The 7,969-nt window shown below is 37.7% G+C and overlaps 1 protein-coding gene across 4 annotated transcripts in view; it reads right to left on the bottom strand.

Annotated features, from left to right (window-relative positions):
• The window catches only part of PTK2 (protein tyrosine kinase 2), a 325,228-nt gene that overhangs the window by 275,694 nt on the left and 41,565 nt on the right, over positions 1 to 7,969 (bottom strand). Inside the window, exon 1 of one of the 4 annotated variants that reach the window (XM_012807026.2) lies at positions 3,539 to 3,803. The exons of the other annotated variants lie outside the window; for them this stretch is intronic. The gene's annotated coding sequence lies outside the window, so the exon portion shown is untranslated. Of the gene's footprint in view, positions 1 to 3,538; positions 3,804 to 7,969 lie in introns of those variants that run through there. 4 annotated transcript variants of the gene reach the window in all.

Genomic DNA, 7,969 nt, shown 5'->3' with positions numbered 1-7,969 from the left:
TTGTTTGGGATTCATTGAGGGTACAAAGAATTAGATTACACTAATTGCATTTGTTAAAGTCTCTCTTATAATTGTGTCCTGCCCCCAAGAGGTGTGCCAAACACCATGACCCCCTCCATCTTCTTCCTTCCTCCCCTCTCCCCACTTGCTCATTCCTCTATTCCCCCCTTTGTATTAGCTCATCTGGTGCCATCATATTAGACTTGAATACATTGGATTCTTGCTTCTCCATTCTTGTGATGCTTTATTAAGAAGAATGTGTTCCACTTCCATCCAGGTTAATACAAAAGATGTAAAGGCTCCATCATTTTTAGTGGTGAAGAGTATTCCATGGTATACATATACCACAGTTTGTTAATCCATTCCTGGGTTGGTGGGCAGTTAGGTTGCTTCCATATTTTGGTGATTATAAATTGAGCTGCAATAAACATTCTAGTGCAAATGTCCTTATGATAAAAGGAGTTTTTTTTTTTAATTCTGGGTAGCTGGCCAGTAATGGGATTGCAGGATCAAATGGGAGGTCTAATTTGAGTTCTTTGAGGAGTCTCCATACTTCCTTCCAAAAAAGGTAGTATTAGTTTGCAGTCCCACCAGCAGTGTAAAAGTGTTCCTTTCTCTACACATCCATGCCAGCATCTGCAGTTTTGAGACTTTGTTTTGTGGGCCATTCTTACTGGGGTTAAGTGATATCTCAGGATAGTTTTGATTTGCATTTCACTGATGATTAGGGACAATAAACATTTTTTCATATGTTTGTTAGCTATTTGTCTGTTTTCTTTAGGGAAGGTTCTATTCATGTCTCTTGCCTAGTGATACATAGGATTGCTGGGGGGGGGTTTGTTGATTACTTTGAGTTCTCTATAGATCCTAGTTACCAAGCTTTTGTCTGATTCATAATATGCAAATATCCTTTCCCATTGTGTAGGTTGTCTATTTGCTTTGGTTGTTGTCTCCTTAGCTGTACAGAAGCTTTTCAGTTTAATTAAGTCCCATTTATTTTTGTTGTTGCAGTTGTCATAGAAGTCTTCTTCATAAAATTTTTCCCCAGGCCAATATTTGAGTGTTTTTCCCACACTTTCTTTGAGGATTTTTATTGTTTCATGCCTCGGATTTAAATCTTTTATCCATCTTGATTCAGTTTTTATAAGTGGTGAGAGGTGCAAGTCCAGTTTCAGTCTTTTACATGTGATTACCCAGTCCTCCCAACACAGTTTATTGAATGGGGATTCTTTTCCCCAGTGTATGTTCTTGTTTGGTTTATCAAACATCAGCTGTAAGATGATTAGTTTCATTAGTTTCATCTCATCATTTTCTATTTGGTTCCAAATATCAATGTCTCTTGTTTTTGTGCCCATACCATGCTATTTTGATCTCTATGGCCTTATAGTGGAGTTGAAAGTCTGGTAGGGTGATACCCTGGCTTTTTTTTCCCCTCCAGGGGAAATATTTTTGTAGCTAATATTGCTGAAAAACTGCATTTGATATTCTCTCTCTTGCTCAGTTCTACTAAGAAAACTTATTTTGTGACAAGCATTAAATATTCCTCCTTCAGCATAAAGTGAAAATTACTTATGTGCTAAGGAGAGACAAAATTTTTAAAAACTGCCCTCAAGGACACTCAGAAACAGAAGAACACCCAAATAAACAGAATAAACTGTTATAGGAAGAAAGATACAATAGCCTGGGGCCAGGATAAAAAAGGCATGTGAATACCTTCAGGACTTTTTCACAACTATAACATAATCACACTTGGCACAGCACAGGGCAGGGCAGGCTCCTCTCTCTTAGCCCATAAAGCTGTGGTTCTCAACCTTCCTAATGCCGCAACCCTTTAATACAGTTACTGTGGGTCGAGAACCGCTGCCATAAAGAAATGGGTATTGGAAAAACAGGAGCAACTTCTAGGCCTTGCTTAAGAATTTAAAACTGTTTAACATAACTTCCCTTACCTAGAAACAGAAGTCAAAATGTAAGTGGATTTGGAGGACAAAGAAAAACAAAGAAAGAAGTGAACCGACGCTCTTATGTACAGAGAATAACAATCCCGGGTCCTTACTCCACAGACACTTGCTAAAGTTAAATTCACTATACTGCAGTTATAAATGATCATGAAATCTGACCCCATGACACCCAAGTTCCTGGGACATTTACTATGCAACATATTACTAAAACAAAATGCTCACCAATGCTAAAACCCTAAGAGAGATTTATGAATGTTCTATCAACCTATCTCTCCTTAATTTACCACCAAGACCCATAAAAAATAAATAGCCTTTGGAAATAAGACAACTGAATGCTGACTCTGAATTCCGTAATTCCCCAACTATGGAACATGCACCAAAATCCATACATTACTAAATTACAAATCACAGAATCTCTCTAGGGTTCAGTTTTTCTCTCCTTAAAATGGGAAAAACAGTCCTGAATAACAGCTAATTTTGAGTGTTGAACATATTGTACATATCTCACAGAATCTTCATGCCAATTACATGAGGGAAATTCTACAATACTTTTTGTTAGATAAGAAAATAAGGTTTCAATAAGTAAGTAGCTAAATCAATATCTGAATCCAGAGCCCAAGAAAATAAGACACAGCAGTTCCCCTTTATCTATGGTCCAAGATCTGACAGTGGATACCTGAAACCAGGGTAGAACTGAACCCTATGTACATGTATTCATTTGTTCCTATACATAACATTCCTCTGATAAAGTTTAATTTATAAATTAGGCACAATATGAGATTCACAACAGTAATTAATAAAATAGAACAATTACAATATGCTAGTATCACAACTTTTGTATTTGGGGGCCACTATTAAGTAAAACAGGGGTTACTTGAACACAAGCTGCCATTCTGTGACAGCTGGTCTGGCTACTAACTGACGATGAACAGCTGACAGGTAGCAGAAGCAGCACGGATGCACTGGACGCACTGCTTCTTGGAGAATCTGATTCACATCAGTGACGGGACAGACTGCAATGGCATGAGATTTCATCAGGCTACCCAGAACAGTGCACAATTTAGAATTTTCCTTTTAATATTTTCACATCACAATTGCCCTCAAGTAACTGAAACTGAAAAAATGCAGAATGAGGCTGAGAGCAGGAGAACTGCTACATGTGTGTTAGTACAGAGCACATACTCTGAGATGGGGTCTAAATCCCAGTTTTATCACTTACTAACTTAGTTACTTTTAACCTCTCTGTATTTTCAGTTTATACAAACACAAAATAAAGGAGAATAGTAAACCTTACTCATAAGGTTATTGTGAGGACTTAATCAGTAACGCTTAGAATATTTATAACGTACCAGACATTATTCTAAGCATACATTAAATAACTATCATTATACTGCCTATCTCAGAAAAAATATATAAAGCATACACATGGTAGACACTAAATTTATATTTCATCCCTCATCTACCTCTGCAAAATTAACTACCTTTTGTTTGTTTCTACTATATTATCAGAGATCCTAAGTCAAAGAAAAAAATAAAAAGAAACCAAGACGAAAGTGTAGCAAGAGAATGATACTCACAGTTCAGAAGGCCGAAATAACACTATGAAGAAATCAAATGACTATTTAAAAAAATACTCCTGTTTTCTCTTTCCTCTTTCCATACCAAAGAGAACCTGAAAGAAAAGACAGAATGCAGATATGTGCCCACCTTAGTTCACTGCTTTTTCAAAGCTCTACCATACTTGCCCCTTACAACCAACTTTTTCACTGCCTACCACATATTGTGCCAGACCTCGAATGAGGAATAAAAACATTTGTCAAAGCCCTCTCTTCAAACCCACATTTTACTTGAAGAAAATGCATATGAAATAACTAAAAAACATTAAAACATTAACAAGCATAAATTAATCTGGCATAAAGTCAGCCAGTAAAAGTTCAGGGTTAAATGGCAAACAATACAGATATCCATTTCACTCTCTCCCATTACAATTATAATCAAGAGAAATAAAAAAAGATTAAAAAATTAAAAAGCAAACACAAGACAGAAAGAACTGAAAACAAAAGAGAAAAAGAAAAGTTTTTGAAGCTATAAGGAAAACCTCTAACACAGAAGACAGAAACAAAAATAAACAGGAAAAAAGAAAAAACCTGGGAGGAAACAGAAACTATTAAAGATTTGAAGTCCAGCATCTGACTCAACAGGCCCAAGACATCCCAACCTTAAGGCAGCAGCCAAAGACACACAGAAGCACTTCTACAGTATCGTGGACCACAGGGTCAGAACCAGCAGCACCAGGCACAGACAGAACAGGGTGGGGAAGACAGAGGTGTAATGGAAGATGGAGCACTCGGTGAAGACTGGCTACATGTCAGCTACAGCGCCATGCCTTTAAGTGACTCCCCAACTCAGAAGACTAGGGGGTCATTCTCTAGAAAAAGCAGAGCATCTCTGGACTAAAGTCAACCCAACAGAGGTGGGTTTAAGTCACTGAACACACACTCTGGCTCCCCCACCCCTCAACTCCCAGAGCTCATGTGCTCAGATCTTTACCTTGCAGGATAGTGTGTGTTAGAATGTTCTTGGGGAATCTGACCAGCCTAAGAGTAAAGACCTAAAGATACCAACACTGGGGATTCCCCAACAAATGGCCTGCCCAGAATATCTTGATGCAAAATTGAAGTCAAAAGGCCCCATCCGCCTGTTTAAAGCTTCCAAAGAATTTTTGATTCACCACAAGTAAATAATACTAGACACATGAGACAAGCCCCTAACACAGAAGATAGAGACCAAAGCAAGAAAAGGGAGGGGGGGAAGCAACTTAGAAGAAACAGCACATCATCATTCACATTTAGGGTGATGCTGGTGTAAACCTAGGCGCTACCAGTTGTGTGAAAGTGTTGTACATACAATTACATGCAATTATGTGCAGTACACTTTACTTGCAAATGAAAAATGTACCAGTTTATGTATTCATATTTTTTATTATTTTAGATATTTATCATTTAGAGTGTACATCTTCTACTTGGAAAAAAAATAGCTAACTGTAAAGCAGCCTCTAACAGGCCCTCCAAAAAACATCTGGAGGAAAACATTGCTGTCACAGGAGATGGCAGCTCTATGCAATGTTACTACCCATGCAGACCTTCGAGTGGGGCAAGATCTGGGTGTGGAGTCAGTGATATGGAAGATCCTGACCCTGTGTGGGCCTGGGCTAATGTGTGGTTATGTTTCAGTTTTAATAAAAAAGTTTAAAAAAGAAGCCGGGCACGGTGGCTCATGCCTGTAATCCTAGCACTCTGGGAGGCCAAGGCAGGTGAATTGCCTGAGCTCACAGGTTCAAGATCAGCCTGAGCAAGAGTAAGGCCTCGTCTCTAAAAATAGCCAGGTGTTGTGGCAGGTGCCTATAGTCCCAGCTACTCCGGAGGCTGAGACAAGAGAATCACTTGAGCCAAAGAGTTAGAGGCTGGTGTGAGCTCTAACTACTGAAGGCGACAAAGTAAGACTCTGTCCAAAAAAAAAAAAAAAAAAAGATTTAAAAAGGAAAAAATAAGAAATTTTTAAATAGAGAAAAGCTTATAGAATAAGGATATAAAGAAAATAATTTTGTACACCTGTACAATTTTTGTGTTTCAAGCTAAGTGTTATAACAAAAGAGTCAAAAAGTAATAAAAAATTTAAAAGCTTAGAAATTTAGAGTAAGCTAAGGTTAATAATTTACTACTGAACAAAAAATTTTGTATAAATTTAGTGTAGGCTGCATGTACAGTGATAAAAAGTTTAGAGTAGTGTACAGTAATGTTCTAGGCCTTCACGTTCACTACCACTCAGAACAATTTCTAGTTCTGCAAGCTTTATTCATGGTAAGTCTCCTATACAGGCGTACCATTTTGTATCTTTTATGCCATGTTCTTATTGTACATTTTCCATGTTTATACATACTTACCATCGTGGTATGTTACAATTGCCTATGGTATTTATTACAGTAACATGCTGTACAGATTTGTAGCCTAACAAACCCAGCCTAAACAAATAAGCCTAAAATGTAGGCTACTCCATACAGTCTAGTTTTGTGTAAGTACACACTATAAGGTTCACGACAAACTACCTAACAAGGCATTTCCCATTGTTAAGTGGTGCACACACATAAGAGGCAAAACAGAATTACAGGAAGGAAAAGACAAGTCCTCATGGTGATATATTTTATTACATCTGTCAAGTCTCTTGTCCATCCTTCCATGAGGTTGACTGCCTTCTTCTTTTTGATGTGTTATGTATTTTTGACGCAAACTCTGTCAGAACCACAAGTTGCCAATATCCTCTCCCACTCTGGGTTTAAGTCACCGAACACACACTTGGTTCCCCCACCACCCCTATGCACTCAACTCCCAGAGTTCACATGCTCAGATCTTTACCTCGCAGAAAAGAAAGAGTGTTAGTCTTCACTCTCCTAATAATGTCTTTTCATGAATACAATGTCTTAATTTTAGCACAATTCATCATTGTTTCTTTTGTGGCTGCTTTTAATGCCTAGAGATAATAATATGAAGATTCCCACCATTATCCTCTAAAACGGAGCTGTCCAACAGACTAGCCACTAGGCACATGCTAAGGAACACCTAAAATGTTACCCAGCCCAAACTGAGATGTAGGTGTAAAATACATATTAAATTGCTAAGACTCAGTACCCCCCAAAATAATATATACCAATAATCTTTATATTTGTTGCACATTAAAGCATCTTGGATCAAATAAAATATATTAATTTTAACAGCTTTTTTTAAATTCGGCTTCTAGAAAATTCTATTTCTATTAAACATTGCTTATACTAGTTTTTTAAATATTTTACATATTGTCTAAAATTCCACTTGAAACGAACTTTTGCTTATAGAGTGAAGCACATTTTACTGCTTTTCCCCCACACGGAGACCCAAGTGGTTTGGCACCAGTTACTCTCTTCCTCACTGCTCAACCAAGTCAGCTATGTCATAGATCAACTGTCACAAAAGAATAGATATAGTATAATGCCGTTCCTACAAAGTTTAAAACTAAGCAAAAATTAATCCTAATATTTAGAAATACATAATAGGGAGTAAAACTATAAACAAGTGGAAATGACTGTCATAATTTAAGACAATAGTATTTTAGGCAAGAGGTGTTATAGGCTGGCAATTTTTTCTTTTTTAAGCTGAAGGTGATTACATAATATATATTTTTCAAATAAGCGGAGTGTGGGAGTGCTCCATTCCCCTTGGAAATGGTACATTTTTGCAATCTATATACTTCTATTTCCAGTTCTGATTCTCAAAAAATTATTTGCGAATGCTCATTAGGGAAGAAAAAAAAGCTTAAAAAGATCTTTTAAAATCCTACCTGGGGTCATTCTTGGGACGAGCAGTTATTTTTTAAGTGTTCTACAATTAACATGTATTGCTGTATTAGAGGAAAAACACATTGTAAAGGTCATTTTAAACTTTAAAAAAAGAGGCCCTTGGCACCACCCCCTGCACAAATCAGACTCTTTTAGTTCTTGCACCTTGCTCTGCTTCCTCCACAACCACGTCTAACAAATCTGATGTGGCGGAGATTGATAAATTCAGTAAGCCGAAACTGAAGAAGAGAGAAATGCAAGGGAAAAATTCACTGCCTTCCAAAAGAGGATCGAACAAGAGAGGCAAGTGGACGCGTTGTAACGAGAAGAGAACCGCCAATACACACCGTACATTCCACAAGCACTACCTTCTTATCTTACTTATTTTAGGTGTAAGACACAAAGAGGTTGAGTCGAGTTTAAATGACTCAGCTACCCTATTCATATCAAAGTAATCAAGAATTACTAACAAGGAAGGCCTTGCCTGCCTCTCCCATCTGCCTGTTTGCCTGGCAGGGAAGGAAAGGAACTTGCATGTTGGTGAAAGTGTTGGGCCACAGGGCAGTAAGGAGGCCCTAAAAACAATGAAAACATTCTACCCGCATATCAGACTCTTGCACCTGGAGGCAACACACTACTC

This window comes from Otolemur garnettii, unplaced genomic scaffold (assembly GCF_000181295.1).
Source record: "Otolemur garnettii isolate 467f Iridium unplaced genomic scaffold, OtoGar3 scaffold00062, whole genome shotgun sequence".
Taxonomy (NCBI): Eukaryota; Metazoa; Chordata; class Mammalia; order Primates; family Galagidae; genus Otolemur; species Otolemur garnettii.
Note: the sequence above shows the minus strand (reverse complement) of the source record. Positions and strands in the feature narration are given on the sequence as shown.